Here is a 22250-nt window from a genome sequence, read left to right as displayed (position 1 = left end):
AAAAATTAAAAAAGTCATCAATGAAATTTTATAATTATAATTTCTAATTAGGCAGTTTTGCACTCTTTAAGAAATTTATATTTTGAAAGTTAACAAAACTAGAACAAAGTCATTAATTTAAGCCTTTGTGAAGAATTTAAGACTAAAATTCACTTAAAATAGCTTCAAGTCATTATTTTCTAATATGTAGCTCCACAAATGTGTAAAAACTCTCTTCATCTTCTTAAGTATTTAATTAGTGTTATGTAGGATAGCCGTACCAAACGACACAATCTACGAAATGAAACGTTTTCTCATCAAACTTGACTATCGATATTTATTTCTTTATATAACTTTAATGACTCCTTTTTTGGATTAAACAATGTAATTACACCACACGTAAACAATGTCGGAGAATTGTTATTTCTATCATTTTTCTCAGCTATGTACTAATGAATGGTTACCGTAATTAGTTCTAAGTAATTATATGCAATTGTGTATTGAAATATCTAAAAAATTATTATTAATTTTTAATAGAACTTTTTTGAAATAAGTTTAAATTACCAATAACGTATTATATAATTGCCTAAGCCGTTCATAAAGTTCAATTCAATTTTCACTTTGATGTCTTAAATGAAAAAAAAATGTTTAACCTGCTATGTTGATTCCTGTTTGCATTAGGACTAAAATTTGGTTATTTAAAAAGATAAGTAGTTATGTAATATTGTTTAAAAACAGCAGTAAAATAAAAACTATATTCTAGTTTTCTGTTGGTAGTAGAGTTTTTACATGTACTGGGTGTTTATAAAGTTTTGAAACGGCAAAGAAAATTAATTTTGAAAAACTACTTTAACGTATATATATTTTTGACTTATAACTTAAATTTTTTTCACAACAACAATTCAATCTTACGTATGCACTTTTCGTACATCTAGGTGGATGTAGACCATTTTCTACTTCGTTGCAAGCACTAGTTAGCCCGAACCTATCTTCTGGGGGTTGAAGACTTGGCCATAAAATTCCTTATAGTGATATTACACTGTCATAATAGAATAGGAAATGTGTGCTACAAAAAAGGTTGTGCAGGGTCGACTCTCCAAATAACCTCGCGGCGCATGTGGGAGTTTTTTCTTGCATATACGCGATTTTCTTTTTTCAGTATTAGCGTCCCCTATATGCCTTCTGCTAATATTGTAGCCATGAAAAAAAATGAAAAGAGAAGAAACGAAAACTTTCTTCGTATTCGAGGAATATTAACAATAAAAACACGTGTAAGGTGTTACTTTTTCATAAATTATGTAAGTCAACATGATTTTGCTAGTTAATTGCTGTTGAGGGATTGTCTTCATATTAAAATGTGCATCAACTTTAAAATTTTCTAGTAGAACCCCCCCCCCTTTTTTTTTATCACATACTTGGGACCAACATCATCATTTAACTTTGTATAGCAGAGTTCCTTTAATTTGCTCTAGCTGATCTTTACAACTGAAATCAGAAAAAACCATCTCGTAGTATAAGGATTTGACAAAAATCATAGAGGGCATCAGTACAAAAATGGATTCTCTGATGTCTCAATTTTTTATTCTAATATCCCTAATTTTTTAACCCACAAATACGAATTTTCTTATTATCCTTATATATTATTTCTGTAGCCTGTTTTTGGTTTCTACGCCAGATTTTCCTCAATTCTTGATCGATTTCTTTGATTTACGCCTTATTTTAAAGCTTATGGTGCTGGCTACTGACGAAAAATAGACCCACGGTCTAAAAAATTTTTTTTCAGCCGAAAAACCTGTTTTAAAGAACCAGAATGAGGTTTTCGGTTAAACTTATAACTATGACCGACAGAGCTGAATAGCTTGATCGGCAGAGCGTTTTCTTCGTAACCAGGTGAATGCGTGTTCGAGCCTACGTCCGGACAATCTGCAACAAAAAATTAGAGAAATATCGCCTATTACATGAACACTTAATTAAGTGAATAACAGCTATGAAGGAACAGAATAAATGAGAAGGAAACGCTCCTTGCTGATATGAAAACTTGAAGTGGCTTTGTGCTAAATTACTTCGGAAGTGTACGATTTTTTTTTTTCTTTTTAAGCTTTGGCTCTGGTAAGAAAATTAAAGCATAATGTAAGCGAAAATATAAGTAACAGGTTTAAGATTTCAGACTACAATAGAATTGTTTTTTGTGCAGAAAAAAATAATAAATCGTATATTGAAATATATATTCTTCTAATGAGTTATTGACTCTTTCTACAAATAAAAAAAATTACTAACTCAATTTGAAGGGTAAAATATACGCTTTTTCTTCCTTTTGCAAAAAAACGAATAGCTTATCACATTTTTACTACATTCGAAAAGCTACGCTTAAAAAAGAGCATAGTTCAATTTATTTTGTATTTTAACCGAGCTGTTAAATGATGAACACGTGCTGCCATCTAAGTCATAACGGTTCAAGCAGCCTGCGGTAACAAATTTTAAAAATTTTCAAGAATAAAAAAATGTTTCTTCAATATCTTATCTTAAATATTATTCCCTTCTCATTTTAAAACTTATCAGGCTGGCTAATGAAGAAAAATAGACTTACGGTCGAAAAATCAACTTTTCGAAAACGCCCCTTGCTGTTTCAAAACCTTGATGCTGCCTGTAGTTCTTATGTATTTTTTAAAAGCAAAGTTCTAATGCAGTTTTCCATTTTTTACGTCGCTTTCGGCAAAAAAAAAAATAGCCTGTGTGTGTGTTCATATTTTAATAAAGCTTAAAAGCACTGGACTTAGTTGTTCGGTTAAATTGATAAGTTTTTTTCGGTAGAGCGTTCGGCTATAAACTATCTGAACTTCGGGCAAGTTTGAGCTGTCCGAAAGAATATCAAATTTATATTAGTATTACGCATTACATGTACTCATAACATGCAAACGTAATAAAATAAATGCAGTGGGAATGCTACTTGGTGTTTCGACTCCTTTATGCAGGCTACAGTTATCATTCGGATAAGTTGACTGTTAATCGAAGAGTGTTCTACCTTTTTTTTAAGCTTTGACTACATCCAGATCACTCAGCATAATGTAAGCATAAAAAAGTATTAGTTTTACCTAAAGGAAATCCTTTTTGTGCAGAAAAACATTTTCAATGTATGCTGAAATGTAGATGTTTCTAATAGCAGTGTTCGACCTTTTGTACAAATGAAAAAATATTACGCCAAATTAAAACTACGAGTTTCACCCAGTAAACCTTTAATTTTTTATTCGCTCGATTACGATATAAAGCATTAAAAGAATTATCAATTTCATTAGCAAGAAATCATTTTCTACTCCTCTGCTTTCTGCTGAAAAAAAAAAAAAAAAAAAAACATTTTGTCTACGTTCGAAAAATTACACTTAAAAACGGACTCAGTTCAACTGGTTTTGGTTTTGAATTTTAAGTGTTCGATTAAAAGAGAAACATGTGCGGGCATTTAAGCCGTAACTGTTAAAGCAACCTTCTATGTGAAGTAGTTCAATATTCAAAGATAAAACACTTATTTTCAATCTAATTTATTACTTCTCTAGAATGTTCGTTTCAATCGCTACGTGAGATCTTCGTCATTCTTTAATCAAATTCCATGCTTTTCGAATAATTTTAAATCGTATCATGCTGGTTAATGACAAACATAGAAGCATGATCTTATTATTATTATTATTATTATTTTTTTTTTTTTTGGCAAAATACTTTTTTGCTGTTTTTTACTACGCATTCCTTCAATGAATAGCTTTCGAAAATGAAGGCGCAATTGCTAGGTTTGTTGGGCTGTTAATCAGAATGGCGCCAATTCGAATCCGTGCCAATAAATATCTCTTTAATATTTCTTTTTTTCCCGTCAGATGCTCACATGGGCAGGACTGTATTTGCCACAACCTGTTTTTTTACATGCACATTTATTGCTTTTTCACGAGTCACTACTCAGCCACACTTTTAATGATATTTATGTTTGAATTGAAAATATGTACGACCAAAATGTGAGCGATGATCAAATTATCACAACGTTGTATTTAACGAGGTTTTCTTACTGATGTCTTTTAAATTACATGCCTTCTCTTCTGCGCTTACTTTTTTTTCGGTTCTTCTTTATAATGTTCTTCCTTTGAAATTCTTAAAGAGCGAAATACCTTATGAAACGATTCGAAGCACAGTGCGGAGTTCCGCACGGGTCCGACTAGTAAATTTTTATTTTGTTTAAAACAGTCGACTAATTTCCTTCATCCTAAATGGGCAGTGTCAACAAATGAGGGAACCACTCAGTGTGAAAAAAACTCTTAATAAAAATAATTTTTACCCGCAAAATCTACGTCTAGATGATCTATTACACCCATTCATTGTGCGTTTTAGCTATATTTCAAAAATTTCAATGACTCATGTCAAAGAGGGTTATTAATGTAAACGAAATAGCTGCTTGTAGAGCAGCGTGTGTTCCACCACTACTGTAAATAACCACTCAAAGGTGTTTTTTCTTCTTTTTTGAAGAACCATAATAAAAGTTTCGAACGCAGAATTAAATTCAATCTAATATAATTTTAAACTAATATAATTCGTATTGTTTCTCCAAAAAGCATAATACTCAACTTCGTTTATTATCTTCGAGACAAGACGTGATCCCAAATCAATAAACTCTTTGAAGAAGCAATAAGTGACACATGTTGCAGATGTACACTGCTTGGAAGTTATGAAATTCTAAGAATGTTCACATTCCAAATGACAAGCTCTCATAGTACGAAAAATCCGGATGAAATAAAAAAGAATTCCCAATAGTTGTGGTGAAGAAAAGAAGTATTTTCTCCAGACGCAAGAATTTCTTTTTGTAAATTAGCTTTGTATTCTTCAGAATTACGAATAATTGGTAACGGATTGATCTTCTTTTTAGTTCAACAATTTTTATTGATTTTCAATGTCTGGGATTTCTTTAATTGAACGCTAACACATTAGTTTCCGTTAGAAATGAACTTCATCTCCCAAAAAAAAGGGCATTAAGTTTGTTGCACCATAGATTGAAAGTTTTGAATAATCCTTTACACAATAAGTATACATATTGAGTTGATATTCCATTTTTAAGTTTACGTTAGTAAATCGACGTAGGTAAATTACGTAGAGACATGCGTCCAAAATATAGGAAGATAATAATACTTTTATTTCTTCAACAGGTAAACTTCTAAACTGAGAAGCAAAATAAAAAACAATTACATCAATAGTATCAATCGTTCATGTTAGTGTGGACTTTGTCAATCAATTCCAGCTAATGGCTAGCACAGGCTGGTTTAAATAGTTACAAAAAAAAAGAAAAAAACTACACAGTATAAATCAAGAATATGTTTAGGAAAATAAAAGAAATTTTCGCGGGAAATTGTTCAAAATTCCCATTCAAATGAGGTCAACAATCCTTAAACAAAATCAACATTTCCATTGAAATTTCAACCCCCGTCGGTTTGTGACCGGCCCTGCATGGTTATCTAAATTTTTGCATTCCTCCCTGCTAGAGAAAGGAACGAAGATATCGTGAAGAATGTCGCTCCCCTGCATAACCAATACCCCTGTAATACAAAGTGTCTGTCGCCTTTACCTCAAAAAGTGAACTTCCACCAACGCTCACGTTGACTTCCGAAGCGCCAACTAGCGGCAATCCAACGATAGTATTGCTATAGCAATGGATTCAAATATTCGCCTCCTGAATATCCAATTTGGTAATAATTCTTAAAACTGCACATCCCAGCGATTATTCAACGAAGTCGTTGCTATGGCGATGGATCCAAACAATTCAAATCAAATTGTTAAGTGGTTAATTTTTAAATTTAATTTAGAAATTAACCAATTGTTAGATTCTCTGGTTTTTATTTCTGATACCTTTGATAGATAACACAGGCAATAAATTAGAAAGAGCAAATGCGTCAAGTAAAGATCAATGCAAGTATTGAAAATAATAATTTGAACTAAACAAAATTTAAAAGCGGAAGCGTAAAATAATAACTACCGTATGTATTTCCTGTATGCATCATAACTTATATTATTTTCATACTTTATCTTAAACCTCAACGTGTAAGGAGTGGAAACAAAAGGAATAGAACAATAGAAATAAAAGAAGTTCGGGGATACAATTTCGAGAAATTCCGTCTATCTTCAAACTATGACAATTTTGAAAAACCCTCGTCATAAAGAAGAGGTTTCCATACTGGTTTTATAAGGCAGAAAGGAAATAAGATTTGATAACGCAGCGGAAATATTTCGAAATGCCTTAATATTTTATGTAATAACTATTGGAATTTCTTTACGTAAATAATTTTTGTCTCTTTGTGCATAAAAGAAAATCCTATATCTGTACAAAATACGAAAAACTGACGGAATTTTTCACAAATTATTGCCTTTAAATCTTTACTCTGTGCTAGGGAAATCTATTTCGAGATACAGCTTGTAAAAATATTTTTTATTCATATTTTATGAACGAAAATATTAGTCCGCAGTTCTAAAGAAATTTTAATTCAAAAACATAGTAATCACAAAATATAATATTAGCAAAAGTATACACATCGTTGCTTTTCATGAGCAAAAAGTGAAAAACATACTATGTGGGGTTACGACCCCAGTAATTAGCACTTTGAGAGAGCGTCCTTAAACTTTACTCTGTTTTCATTACTTAGAAAATATATTCACTAGCAAATATTTTTGCATTAAAGAATGCACATCTGTGCATCTATTTAGTTCACTAAAATCAAAAATATTTGAAATGATATTTAGATAAAAATATTTTTATGAAAAGTTACGAAAATCCCCAGTAATTGGCACCTGATACCCCAGTGTATGACACCTTGTGATCCAGTAATTGGCACACGTTAATAAAACTGGAAAATCGCTTTATTTTTCACTTTTAGATTACATACAAATTTTATCACCATAAGAAGCATAATTAATTTCATTTAAAACAAGTAATTACACATAAATTAATGTTAGATCTTGATTTTGAAAAGCATTTTAGAGAAATAAAATGAAATTTGAAGTGTTGCATAGAAAAAAATATATATCAATATTATTGCTGTTTCATAGTCGGTATGCAGTTTCGATTTTATGAATTATAGTTGTTTCCATAGAAAAAGGAAGATTAGGAACATTGACTCGATGATTCAAAACGACCATAAAAAATGAACCGATTCTCTATCATCGCAATATCGTACTGATAGCCAAACATATTTGTTTTTTATTAATTCTTTTAAAATATTAAGAGTATATTTTGTAGGATTCAAATCAAGAGTAGAACCCATGCAATATAGTTGTTGAAAAAGGATCAGAAACCTAACTAGTGACATATTGCACAACACATTACACTGTAAAAAAATTCCGAAACGTTACTGGGTATTTCCGTGTTGCGTTTCGGGATTTCAATGGTTTCTATCCACTTCCTGGAAAATATCATTGTCAAAAAGTTTCCTGAATTGCTACAAGTCGCACGAATGCAGTCTTTTCACTGTTGTAAAAATATTTTTAGCTCCCAGTTTAAAGAATAACTGAACATATTTATAAGGTGTATCGGCTTCAGTTCACTTACGGCCCGTCCATGCTAACTAAGCTCCCAAAGGGAGCGAATAAGTATGGACTACGTTGCTTTGCATGATTTACAGGTGAGTAAAATTCTCGTAACTTACCAGCAATTCTTGCTAAGCTTTGGCCATGCTCGCAATGATGCTCTTGGATCTTCCTTGAAGAATCAGGAAGATGCCGAGCTATTATATTATAGTTTACTCAAATTTCCAGAGACACGACTGGCTTTTAACGGGAATATTTTAGGAAGTTTCCAGGATAATTTCAGGATGGTTACTGAATTTCAACGAAAAACTTTCCTGGATTTTGCAAGATATGTTTCTGGTAGAAATTGGGCACATCAGCTGCCCATTGTTTCCCAGGAACGTTCCTGAATCCTGTTTACAGTGTAGTGTTTATAGGCACATGTGCCAATTACTGGAGACTAGCAAAACTGAAGCACCACTAAGTGGCATCCATCCTTATTTCAAAAATCCAAAAAGGAACAAAAATATATTTCTACCCACTCAAAGTAACACCTTTTAACTAAACAAAACTTTTGACGACGACAGTTTAAAATATATTTTAAATCAGATTTTATTGGATTGATGCCTATGCTTCCCTTAAGCCAGAGAAGAAGCTTTTGCAACAAAAATGGCTGATTTGACACAAACCACAATTTTTTATCTTTTCTATACACTGCTACCATTAAGTAACATGAATTGAAATTATAATCTTTAAAGTAAATGTACATTCAGTTAATATAGCCTTCTACTTTTAAAAGATTGGATATGAATCTTATTTCAAGACATTTTTGTTGGAAGTGCCAATCACTGGTGACCTGTCAATTACTGGGGTTGTTACCCTATGAACAATAATTCTTCTTTTGCACAACTATTATCTTTTTAATTGAAATTCATGCCTGCATAAAAAAGCTCAGTATTCAAGAAAAAGTCGTTTTTTTTTTCAAACACTATATCTTACTAAATTTCATGTTCCTAAAATTTCACTTATAAAATATTTTTGGTTTGTTTCACAAAAAGATGGTGTTAATTAATTGTCTACAACCAATGTTGATTAAGTTTACTACTTCATGGTGCAAGTGAGCATAAATATTTGCACATGTCGAACCAAAATATGGTAAAATAAATGCTCCACCTTTAGGTGCAATATAGCACTTTTTTAAGTGTAGCAGCGAAAACTATTTTCCTCGGAGAAAGTTATGTCATTCAAAACACAAAATAAATATCCATACAAATCGTAGAGAAAAATAGATTCTACGTTGATACAGATAATGCATTTTTCATGAAAAAAAATGAATTCTTGGTCTGAGCATGCAAACGTCGTGAAATTTACCTCCATTGAAATAACTAAATTTTGCAATTTAAAAATGTGTTTGACAAATAACAGTGCTGAAGTTCAAAATCATCAACCTAACGATTAATAATAGTGCCTTGAAGTAGACAAGGAAACACTTTAAGTATTTTCACCCCTAGTTCGTCACGAATTGATGCAAAAAAAGTGCTTTGCAGAGATTAATTTTCCTAATGTCGACAATTTTAACGTGATTCAATGCATAACTCTCTAAATATCGCCAAATTGAAACCGAAATCCAAAAAATATTTTTTCCGCCAAATTTGTCGCCTTGTTGGCGACAAACTAGGTGACCAAAAGCTTGGCGATACATCGCCAAGTGCTCGCCAAATTATAATATTACTTGAGTTTGCATTGATATTAACACTGATCCCCCCCCCCCCCCAAATGTGTAAAAGACCCCTTTTGGAACATCCGAATGCAACCAAAAAGGGAGGTGCAGAACTAGACTTTACTAGGAGTCTACAACCAGATTTTACCTTTCTACGACATCAGTATGTTGTAGAATGTCGTAGATGTTGACATTTTGTTACTTAGGCTCTGAATTGAGTCTAGTTGTGCACCTCCCCTTTTGGTTACATTCAGATGTTCCAAAATGGGACTTTTACACCTTTTTGGGGAAAATCAATATTAATTCAATGCAGATTTAAGTTTTATTATAATTTAGCAATCATTTGGCGGTATATCGCCAACCTTTTAGTCATCGTTTCGTCGGTTTTTCAACTCTAGTTTCAATTTGGCGGTGTTTAGAAAGTTATCAATTGAATCATGATAAAATTATCTACTTTGGAAAACATATTTTCTGCAGAACGCATTTTGCATCGGTTCACAATAAATTAGGGGTGTAATTACTCAAAGTGTTTCCTTTCTTAATCTAAGGCACTATTATATCGTATTTTTGTTCTTTATACACGTTCCATACAGCTGTTTTTTTTTTCTTTTAAGTAATTCAAAAACATGGGTTATTTAATAGATATAAAAGAAAGTTGTGTCGCGCGTCCTCATCAGATATTTTTCAATATCACAAGCAACCTTTTGCGATGAAGTTATCAAACTTTAGAAGGGAGACAAAATAACATTTTAAAAGTAGGCAATTTTACACCGTATATAGCTAAGCCATCCCGGTTGATAGTAAATATCATAATAAGTGCTGTCGTATATTTCTATTAATACTGTTATTGTTATTTTTTGAAGGTCGGTATAAAGGAAATGAAAATACTTACACCAAAACCAGAAAGAAGCATAGTACTCATTGGTATCCCATGGATGCATCACATAAGACACAACGTATGTACGAAAGGAACATAATATAGTGTGCTCTAATTAATAATATAAACATTAGTGCTTTTAAGCAGCAGTGTGTGTGTATCTTTTGATTGTTCTGTTACAGGCATATACAGCCTTTAATCGAGGTACAGTCAATGCTGCAACTCATTGAAAATCAAACTCAAAAGTAAAGCATTCCATGCTGTAAAAAAAGAAAAAAAACTTCACACCATACTTTCTACTCATGTATATCCAATGAGAGTCATGCAAGTAGACTGTGAGTGAGACAAGTGCCAAAGTGATTATCATCCCAAGCTGCAGAACAGCGCCTAGAGTAAAAAGAAAAATGAATTTGAGACTCTTGATTGTTATTGAAAATGCTTTATGCTTCGCCATTTTCAAACCAAAACATATATTTTGAAATTTTCAGTTTGAAAGGTTGTGTACATTCCTTACGCTGGAAAGACTGATGAAATAATTTTGCATTTAAAAAAAAAAAAAAATATTTAAAAAATTGTTTCGTTTCTTTCTGCTTAAAAGGAGGTTTGAATCTTTTTTCTATCTTAGAACGAAAAATATTATTTTTGTTTCATGCATTAAACTAATATTATAGTTAACGTTAAAATTTTAAACTCGTTTTTCTCCATTATGGAATTTGTCCCGATATTTTGATAAATTTGAACATAAGGAACTATTATGCACCATAAAATCAAGTATCAACTCTCTGAAAAGCTTTATTATGCTTAGAAAAACATGATTTGTACGTGTTCTCGGTGTGACTTTAAGGTCACGCCCAAAACACGAACAAATCATTATTTTTCATGTACAAATTTTTTTTTAAAAAATATAAGCATCACTGCTGCTCTCCAACACGTTACTTAGAAAAATAATAAAACTTTAAACATTATTTTAATAAATATATTTTTTTAGAATCATTTTCAGTTAGCTGAATTTGATCTTCTGATATGAGCCTCAATACTGCATGTTAAAGCAGGTAAATGAAAGGTATCGCATATAAGTTTCATTAAAAATTGAACGTAGCTTGGCAGAAAATTTCATGGTACACTTTGACGAAAAAAGTAAGGGTTGAAAGTAAGGATTTTATCTACAAACGTTAAAAGTGTGAATTATACATTTCCAAGCAGAAGAAAAGAGCAGTTTCGAAAGAGACCATATTAGTAAGAATTAACTGCTTTCCATTTTTAAGAATGCATGTTTTCCCATAATTTTCTTTGATCGCTCAAATTTTCGCGACATTTCCCAATTTGAGATCTTTTGAGCACTGGGAGCTTAAAAACAAAAGAAAATGCTTATTATTGCTTTTTTTTAATTCCGTAAACGGACGCGGTTGGAACTAAAATTAATTTAGAAAGAAACATTTTGAAAATTTTTCGATAGCAATTTTATTTAACGCAGTTTTCGTATCTAAGGTTTTATCAGTGAAGCGTGTTATATTAATTGCTTGTTAGCATGGGCGAATGAAGAACTCGGTAAAGTGAATTGAAGAAAGTGAAACTTGCTTCAGGTTATCGAGTAATTATCCAAATCGAACAAGAAAAGATTTTTTTTATGTGTATGGTTTTAACTGTGTGTAGTGTTTTTCTTTCTTTTCTTGAAACTTTTAACGCTCCATCATATTTTATTTTAACTAAATCGAAGGCAATTGGAATACTTTGTTGAAATTGTTAATTACGATATTGATTTTTGAAATTAATTATAGCGAATTTATAACAATTTAGGACAGAATAAATCTCTAGTCTTCTATTGAAAAAAGTTAACCTCTATCTTAAATTAGAAATAAGTATAAAATTCAGTTTTTCATGAAAAATTGGAGAAGGTTTTTACGTTTTAAATCGTTTTTAAAGCATAATTTTATCGAGCAAAGATTTTTTAAATTTCTTTTTCTACTAGTAATACCGTTTTTCTTTTATGAATTCTTGTTTTTTGAAGTGTTAATAAATCATACAAAAGAGAATAAAATTATGGTATTTATTCTTTTATGAACTTTACCTAAATAAAAAATTTCTTTTTTCTATGTGTTCGTGTTACCATTTATATTTTGACGGAAATTATGCTCTCAATTTCGTCTCTTCAGCGAGCTGATGTGTGCATCACATGTCTTCCTTTTACTCCAATTTAATGTCATTTCCCCATTACGGGCAATTTTAATGTGATTCAATAGTTTACTCTCTAAATATCACCAACAGTGGCCAAACTAAAACGGATTTTTAAAAAAAAATCTCCAAATTCGTCGCCAAGTTGGCGACAAAACTTTGCAACCAAAAGACTGGCGAAATATCTACAAGTGTCCGCCAAATTATAACACCACTTCAGTTTACTTTGAAATGAACAAGGATTTCCCCTCAAAAAGGACCAGAAGACCTCTTTAGAAACACTCGAATGCAACCAAAAGGGGAGGTGCACAACAAGACCCCACTAGGAGTCTACGTACCAATTTCAACTTTCAAGAACTTACCGTTCTTGAGTTTTGAGACATACATACGCACATACGTACATACAGACGTCACGAGAAAATTCGTTGTAATTAACTCGGGAATCGTCATTACGAATATTTCGCGTGTCTATACCTTCTTAGGCACTTATCCACCTCTGGTCGAGTCGAAAAAAAACTCCATTTTTTGGGGGGTGAGTAAAATGGAAATTAAGGTCGATTTTTGAGTGAAAATTTTTTCGCAAATAGAATACTCCCTTTTTTTGTAAAAGAAAGTAAAAAAGAAAGCATTTTTTTTAACACGAATTACATGGAAAGCAGCACAGATAAGATTTTTAAAAGTTAAAATAACTTCTAACTTAAGAAAACTATAAGTGTAAAATTTAGATTTTAATGAAAAACTATAGAATACACTGTTAGAAATTTCATCGTAAAATTACGGTGAAATAACCGGCAGCAGTGTGTCCGTCTGATTAACCGTAAAGTTTACGGTTAGGGTTGATACTTCACATTTACGGGTTCAAAACCATTTTCAACTAAAATGGTTAAAAAACCGTAAACATGTAATTTTACGGTTTCTAACCGTATACAGCTAGTACGGTGAAAAACCGTAAAAACCACAATTTACGGTTTTGTAACCATATTCAAAAAATACGGAGAAAAACCGTAAATACAACATTTTACGGGTTTGTAACCATATTCCACTAGTACGTCAAAAAAACCGTAAAGATACCACAACGTAACATTTTACGGTTTTGTTACCATATAGGACTAGTATGTTGATGGACCGTAACTATACCACTTTACGGTATTGTGACCACATATGATTAGCACGTGGAAAAACTCTTAATGAAACACTTTTTGTAACCATTTAAAATGTGCACAGGCACCTAATTACTAGTATTCACAGTAATTTAACCCATTTGGTCAGGTTTTATAGTATGTTAATTAAATGAATGGATCTCTTTAGTCTATAAATTATAAATACAGGTAAGAAATTAATTCAAGAGAGAGTTTCCTTTTAGAATTAAGGCTTACCATTTCAACTGTAACAGTTACGGAATATTAAAAATAAAGGCATTAATTAAGAGAATATTTTAACTGACTTCAATTTTTTAAAAATCAATAAGTAAAAACCCAATAGATACACTACACAGTACTAACATGTTGTTACACAATGTACAAGATTGATTATCAGTATTTTTTAATGTATAATTAGAGCTGTGGTTATATTCAATAAAAAGTGATTGAAATATGCACTAAAACTATGAAAATATGCAGCAAAAATGAAAAAACAAGCAATATTTAAAAAAATGCTCAGAAAACTTGTTACTTCTGAACTAAAACGATTGGATCTTTCCAATCATTCACACAAAAAATGGTAAGCAATGGTTCTTCAAGGTCGGCTTCTACGAGACATGACGAAACAAAAATTACTTCTTAAATTTTTCTATGAGACATGGCGAAACAAAAATTACTTCTTAAATTTTTTTTCAAAGATAAAAAAGGACCTAAAATCAAGTAAAAAACCCAGCAATAAACATTTATGCATTCAAGTGCACTAACATGAAAAAAAAAAAAAAAAGAAGCAAGAATCTGCAATTGCATATGCATTTGAATGTACTACTATGGGAAGGTATACCTGCAGAAATGATTTTTTGAGCTATGTGAAAAAATAATTTTTGAATTCCATACCAGCATTAGGGAAATGCTGAAATTTTACATTTTACTCGAGCTCTATTTTTCGAGTTCCAACCAAATAAGCAAGCTTGTACAAAAAAAAAAAAAAAAAAACTTAAGTACAGTAGATGACAATAATGTAAAATTTGCTGGTACTGAGTTTTACCTCCCAAATGACAGTTTAATCCAAGCTCTCTATTATTGAAAATATTTTAAACACAGAAAAAATAGAAACCTTACGTGGAGATCTTGTTTATTTTAGAATTTGAGCAATACAAAATAATTCACAAATACATATATACAACATAACAAATGTATTACAAATCGCAACATTTACAAATAATAAAAATCATCTTTTATGTCTTGGACCCAGGCATTGGATTTATTTCCACAAAGCACCTGAAACATAGATTAAAATTAGCCATGTAAAACAAGCCTAATATTATGGTGTTCTGAAACTACAAAATCAGTTTCTGTTAACATTAAATTAAATGCAACAGCAAAATCACTTTTCATCTTTTCCAATATTTACCTCAATACACAATAGAACATACTGGTTCGTTAGGAAGAACGTAGCAAATTAAATATGCTTTCTTAAGGCATAACTTACAAGTTAAAATACATCTGCAGCATTATTAAAAAATTCAGTTGCATTTAAAGCACATTAAAGCTAATCAAATAAAGTACATTCATTATATGTACAGTTTAACTCTCTTAATATGAAATCACGGCAAAAATGAACGTTTTATTCGTTAAGTTTGGTTTGCTATCTAATTACAATGAAAATTTCACGCATAATGCGTAATTCCAAGTCTCGGCTAAGACAAACAAAAATTCCTGACCTCTTACTAAAAACGTTTGTGGTTGAATACTGTAGTATCCTTTTCTAGAAATTATTCATTACTTCGTTTGGTAGTAGAAGTCCCATCGTGTATCAAGAAAATATAGATTATTTTGCATAGAAAATACAGTCCGTACATTTGTTGACCCGCAGAAATTGCAATTTATACGGAGATAAAATTGTTCGTCTTCCATTGCGGATTACAACCTATTCCGTGATTTTCGATCCCATCTTCCTTTTTCAATATTTTCCAAATATATTCAGAAATAAATATCTCGTTTCTTATAAATGAATGTGCTAAATGTACAATTCGTGCAGCAATATTTTTTAAATGTAGAGCAGCATTTCTTCATGTTTTTTTTTCCCCCACAGAATCACTCATTCACAGTAGTTACGAATAACTGCTAATACAAACGAATTCATAGCTTTTTGATACTTCATATTAACCGAGTTCAACTGTATATACAAAAAAAAAATTTGCTATGCAATTTTTTTCTGAGAAAAATAATAAAGCCTCAGACTTTATTTTTCACCTTGCTTGCAAAAAATAATTTTAAAAATTGGAAAATATACTAAATAGAACAAATAAAAATTAATAAAATTTCCTCTTAACTATTCATCAAAAAAAAAATCCTATAACAGATCTTTTATTCTGCTAAAAAAACAAAGCCCTCACTTTGTGAAATTTAAATACTAACCTTACGACAAACTTTTTTGTCCTTTGTTTGAAGAGTATACAACTGTAACTGACACCATTAATTCCTCTTTTAAGTCCACAAGGATATTCTATAAAATGCCCAATAACTTCAAATGACAAAGCAAGAAAAATCTCGAATAATTTATGAAGTAATTTCATTTCAGATCCTTAACTTTGTTACCAAGACTTTTTAAGCCATTGAAAAAAGCTCTCTCTCACTCCCCCCTCCCCCCCCAACCCCGACATTTTTGAAAACAACATTTAAACAGTGATCCAACTTTTTCCCAATGGTTTTAAAACTTGGATTTTGAATTTTTAAAACTGATTTTACATATTCAAATTTTTGGCATTATTTGCAACAATATATAAAAGTAACATTAATCACTATAAAAACAAAATTGCTACTTGGATAGAATGTTATTAGATTTATATAATATCCTAAAGAGTTAGCCTATTCAATTGAAGAATTATTTTTAGTTTTACCTTGAATGATTTTTTCAAATGTAAAAATAACTGTTAAACTTTTTAATGCAAAAAAAAAAAAAAAAAAAATTGCAAACTCCTGGTTAAAGTTAAATTGGCTTTGTCACAGATATAATTCAAATTACGGATGCACCGAAGATTCAGTTTGGTCGATTGTACTTTAATATTCAGCAACGGAATACTGAAAAAATTTAATATTTGACAAATGGAGACCAAAAACATATTTTTTGAAACAATGAATGAAAATTATAGTATGCAAATTCTTATTAATAGTAGTATTATCACACTGAAAGTAAATTTAATGCAAGAGAAAATACTAAGCTCAAGTTGTATTGCTTTTTCAATTTTTCTTAAATCTTATCACACACCTCACTAACCTTACCAAGGACGTGCCCCGAAATTTTGGGGCCCGTCACAAATGATTTTTTCTGGCCCTCCTCCATATTGTTTACTCTTATGTCCCCTACACATATTTCATCTCTCATTTTAAAAATCTCAGGCACCCTTCATGCTCAGGCTAACAGGTGTTTCTCTCTCTCCTCCCCCTGTGCATGCCCCTGAACCAGTGGTTGGAAGTAGCGCGCTACAAGTAGCGACGCTACTGTAGTAGCTACATTTTTTAGTAGTTTGTAGTGTAGCGCACTACTTTTTAAAAAAAGTAGAGTAGCGAGTAGTTCGCTACAAAAAAAAGTAGTTTGTAGCGATTTCTGGAAACTACTTTTGAATAAAGTTAAAAAAAAAAAAAAAAAACGCGTTTTCAAACGAATCTGACTGGTGCAATTATTACGCGAGTAAAACTTGCACCAATGAGATTCGTAACACTGAAAAATATGAGCTGACCTCTGATATATTATTTTGACGCCATACGTAGTATCTGTTTGACGCCATACGTTGTATCTGTTTGACGCCATTAGTTTGTTTGGCATAGAAACTTTAACATTTTCCCAATATTCCCCTTGAGTAGAGCATGGCTTAGAAAGAAAAAAACGAATTTATTCCGTTTCATGCAAACTTTGCCCGTTAAGCAAAAAGCTTTCGGTATCAATGCCATTTGCACATGCAGTCGAACCTCAACTTATGCGAGGGATACATTTCTAACTTTAGATAAACAGCCCGCTTATGTGAAATTATGTTTCATCAACTTAATATTTCGAAAAAAAAAAATGCGGAGCGGCGATTTGTACGTTAGCAATCTGATGTTTCGACTCTACGGTGCGGGGAATTTTGGCTTTCAGTGATGCCAAAGGGAAATTCCATTCCCGAAACTAATATTTAGTAACCAAGAAAGAGGGTGATATAAACCCTGCGCTTCTGCTCCAAAAATTTTCGTATAGCGGGTGAGGAATTCGCGTCAGCTGCAAAATTCGTTTCTCGAGTAAAACTCGCTATATAGACATTTCGTGTTAGTCGAATTGCGTTGTAGCCCCGAGTCCACTGTTGCTAAAAAATGCACATTGAAGTAAAGTAAGTTTTTAGTTATGTTACATGTTTCGGATAATTAGTAGAACCGTTTGGGGTATTTTTCATATTTCTTTTTTTTTCTTTTTTACTGATTGGGTGTTCATTTATTAACATATTAAAAGTCAATTATTAAATGTTCTGAGTTTTTGAGATTATTCGGTAAAATTGAAAAATTCGTTATTTTATTTTGTCAGGGGCATTAGAAAAGAGATGTGTCCAGGTCCGGAACCGTAGCTTGAAGCTCAAAAGCAATTAATTCCTACGAAATATAAGTTCTTCTAAAATTAACTCATATAATGAAAATTAAAGTTCTTCTCTTTTGTTTAAAAGATGATGCTTTTCATCATCTAAATAAATTTCATGTATATGTATGTCTATGTAAAATTTAAATCAAATTATGACTAGATTTATCTCAATTTCAAGTAGCCGAGTTACACTTCTTGAATGAAATACTATTTACTGTCAGGAAAGGATTAAAAATTTGAAAGTTGAATTCCTTCCACATTTAAGTCCTTTCTTGCAGGGAATATTTGCAAATGGTATACAATGTTTGAATTGACGAATCGTTTCAGTAAAGGAAAGAAAGAATAGATAATTTATAGCAATATTCCATGTTCAAATGAACCAATATATCAATCTCAACATTTTTTTTATTCAATCCGCAAACGGTGTGTATTATGTGTATGTTATTTATTTATTTTTTGAAAAGTAGCGAAGTAGCGACTACATTTCAAAAGTAGTTTGTAGTTGCTACATTTTGAAAAAAGTAGTTGTAGTTGTAGTTAACTACATTTGTGTTAAAGTAGTTGTAGTTCGCTACAAAAAAAATGTAGTTTTTCCAACCACTGCCCTGAACCTTACTCTATTACTAAATCCATAAAATACACCGCCAGCTCAGTCATTCCATTTGCGGACTGCAGTTTCGTGCTGATTAGCACTCATCAGCCCAGAATAGGAAGGGACTGAGCTGGAGATGGAAAACCCCCTTAAGGAAGCCGAGAGTGCCAAACACTTCTTTTATATGAGCTACCAGTTTGTTTGGCACTCTTGGCTCTCTTAAGTTGTTTTCCACCTCCAGCGCAGTCACTTCCTAATCTGGGCTCATGAGTGCTAATAAGCACGAAACTACAACCCTCGAATGGAATGACTGAGCTGGTGGTGTATTTTATGTATTTCTGCCTTAGCTCTGGCTCTAGGGCAGTAATTTACTGAAAATTACTAAATAATTTAAAAACAAAACAATAACCAGAAAAATAACTCAGAATATTAAGTTTTTATAAAAATGTTAAAATAACATTTTAACTATATTCAGTTGATACTCAGTATACTGCCTATTCGGCAGATAAACCAGATATTTGATTCGGCTAATTATTTCAGTATTCTACCATCAAATAGCAAACAAATGTAAATATCTGAGGACAATTGGTAAACAAACACATCTTTCTCTATGGAATGAAGGAAAGTTACAGCAGTTGAAAACCATAGCCAAACTACTATTATCAAATTCAAAGTAATTTTTCTGTAATAGAAAAGCCTCAAATGTTAAATTAAAATTTTATTTTTGCTTTTTAATTTTGCTTAAATTTTACGGCACATTACATCAACCCTACTATCAAACTCATTTAAATATGAAACAGTAACCAGAAAAAAAAAACTTCATAATATTAAGTGTTTAAAAATATATAATTTCAAAAATTAATCAAATAGGTGATTAATAATATATAACAACGAAACACTTGGATATTAACTTTTCAATATTTTAATTCAAAGATTAATAATACCAAATTTTTAGGAATTCTACAAGAATGTCAAACAGATGTCCAGAAAGAGACTAATTGGAAACAAAAAATAAATGAAAATACTTAGTACCTCTTAAAGTTTGCAAATGCATCATTGATGAGTTTTTCCCAATGCCATCAACTGTCCACAAATTCTTAGGATGTCTCTTAGGTGAAAAGAAAAACACTAGTAAGTCACATAAGGATTAAAAACATACTTTAATTATTTATATCATAAGCATATTTTTCATAATTTTAAAATGCTTCATCTGTTTGTAATACAAATACAAAAGAAAAATTAGATAGCAAAACTGATTTTTAATAATTCTTTTTTTTAATTACTTTTTTAACTGTGCATACACAGCTCTCATGGCATTGCTCGGAGTCATGAGATTTTGAAAATTATAGGACATTAATTATAAGTATTTAGTTTTTTACACTTACTTTCTCATAAAGTATGGGGGAATGGGGGCCCATCAACCAAACTGACAAGGGGACCCCCCTTTAACTCTTGGCGACCCTGCCTGCAGACAAGCCGAATATTCTGTTCGGCCAATTACTTAAAAACAACAGAGCCTCGTAATTTGAAGATGCTTAAAAGCAATTACTGCTAAAATGAAATACATTTGACGACGTAATTGCTCCTTCTGTTTGCTGTTGATTGTTATTTGGATCAGAGATGTTCCTACCAATTTTTCTGAGGGTATACTCCCAGTAATCCATTACACACAAAATGAGTAAGCGTTACATAAATAATGTGTCACAATATGAAAATTTTTGAAGCTTGAGATTGGGAAGTATTTATAAAATGGACGAAGTTATTTATGAAACGAACGAACTCTTTTATGCGAGTTTTTTAATGTGGTCCCTATCCACCACAAAAAGAGGTTAGGATGTATTTATCAATTTATACTCATCTTAAAAGGGTAAATATTTTTCAGTGTTATTAACTTATAACTGCGTTCGTTTTTGCAATGGGAACAACAAAAGAAATTAGAGTTAGTGGAAATGTTTTGACAAAATATAAATGCCCCCCCCCCCCCATTGTTGGCCAAAAAAATATGAATTTATATCTTACGTCAATAATTGTACTTACCAGTGTTTCTGCTTGCAGTTGCATTAATTCTAAATTTTTTCATTTCAAACTAAATTTGGAATTTAATTTGCAATTGCAGGTGAAACGCATTGAGGCATTTAGAAAGAAACACCTTCCCCATAATTTGCCTTATGGAAAGTTATTCATTAACTTTGGATGTTTTAGCATTTCGCTAAAGCTTTTTTTTCACATTTTAGCTTTTTTGCTAAAAAGTTTTGAACTCTGCTTAAACTCTAGTTCTGACTTAATTTATTCGAAAATTTTCTCTGCAAAAATATTGGGAAAGCTAAACAATATTATTCGATTAAGCTGGGAACTTGAACACTTGCGTCTAAGTGGAAATATTTGGTTCCGGGAGGATTTTTAAAATTCGTATAAGTGGGGGTTTTAGTTTATCCGTTACCTAATAACTTATTTCTTAAATCTTACGACACATAACATTAACCTTACTCTTACTTACTCATTTATACATAAAACAGAAAAAGTAAAAAAATAAGACATCATGATATTAAGTGGTCATAAATATGAAAAGTCAGCTTATTACTGATTTTTCATACTTCAAATATCTAAAAGTTGATTTACAATATAATAAATACTGCTAAAAAGCAATCTAATTTAATTAATCACAGTGATCCAAGTTTAATAATAGTCATGGTGCAGAAACATTTGGTTTCCTGCAAGATTTATTTACATAACATTACCATGATTGTACGCTGTAAAATCATACATCTGAAGCAGTAGATTTTCAAATAAATAAAGGAATTTAAATTTGTGCAGAATTGCAGATAAACTAACCAAATTCGACACATATCATACTACACATGCAATATGGAAGACAATTTTCAACCGTATACGATTGTAATTCTCGGCCAAATACTCAGTATTTCGCAAAATATGGTACAATTCCTAAAAGATAATTGTTTTTTGCAACTTGAACAGTATTTTCCCTGGAAGGGATAATAAACTCAGGGAAATAGAGAGGGAAGAGTCGAAGTTTCAAATTTACTACTGTAAATGCATTCAGCATTCAACATTGCTTACGTATATGTATAATCTAAAGTAAGAAAAGAATAGGTGCAGTGGCACTCATTGATATGTTATAAGTGCGTTTCAGCTCTTAAAATAAGTGTTAGTAGAGATAACATTAAGTACACAACAAATAACTAAAAATCTAATAAATGAAAAATGTATTTACCTTTCCAATAGAGGCCGCCATGTTTGCTTTGCTATCATCACCCTCGCTTTTCCATTTCCGGAAGATGGCGTTGCGCGCGCTGAATTCCTATTGGCTGTCAGTCGATCCGATTGGCTAAACTTTACGGTAAAATAACCGCTTTCTCAAAATACGGTGAAAATACTGTTTTTCTTTCGATTAATGGTTTGAAAACCATCTTTTTTATGGTTATTTGACTGTTGAGGCTGAATACGGTAAAATGACAATAAAATAAACTGTTATTTAACCATTTTTTCAGTGAAATTTTTAACAGTGTAGTACTACATTTTAAATCGTTATAAGAGAATAATTTTAAAAAAGGAAGGGTTTTTTTTTCTAATCTTCATTTTAATTTGTAATAATGTTTTTATTTTATAAGATCATGTTTTTTGAA

At 31.3% G+C, this 22250-nt stretch overlaps 1 long non-coding RNA gene across 1 annotated transcript; it reads right to left on the bottom strand.

Moving 5' to 3' along the window:
• Window positions 1-14532: 14532 nt before the first annotated feature.
• On the bottom strand, window positions 14533-21884 carry LOC129227681 (uncharacterized). Its single transcript, XR_008580866.1, has 3 exons — window positions 21839-21884; window positions 19639-19712; window positions 14533-14686 (listed from the first exon to the last, which is right to left on the bottom strand). It is a non-coding gene; the product is annotated as an uncharacterized LOC129227681 (long non-coding RNA).
• Between the last annotated feature and the right edge of the window lie 366 nt (window positions 21885-22250).

Source organism: Uloborus diversus, chromosome 8 (genome assembly GCF_026930045.1).
Source record: "Uloborus diversus isolate 005 chromosome 8, Udiv.v.3.1, whole genome shotgun sequence".
In the NCBI taxonomy this organism is placed as follows: Eukaryota; Metazoa; Arthropoda; class Arachnida; order Araneae; family Uloboridae; genus Uloborus; species Uloborus diversus.
This window is presented reverse-complemented; position numbering and strand designations above follow the sequence as displayed.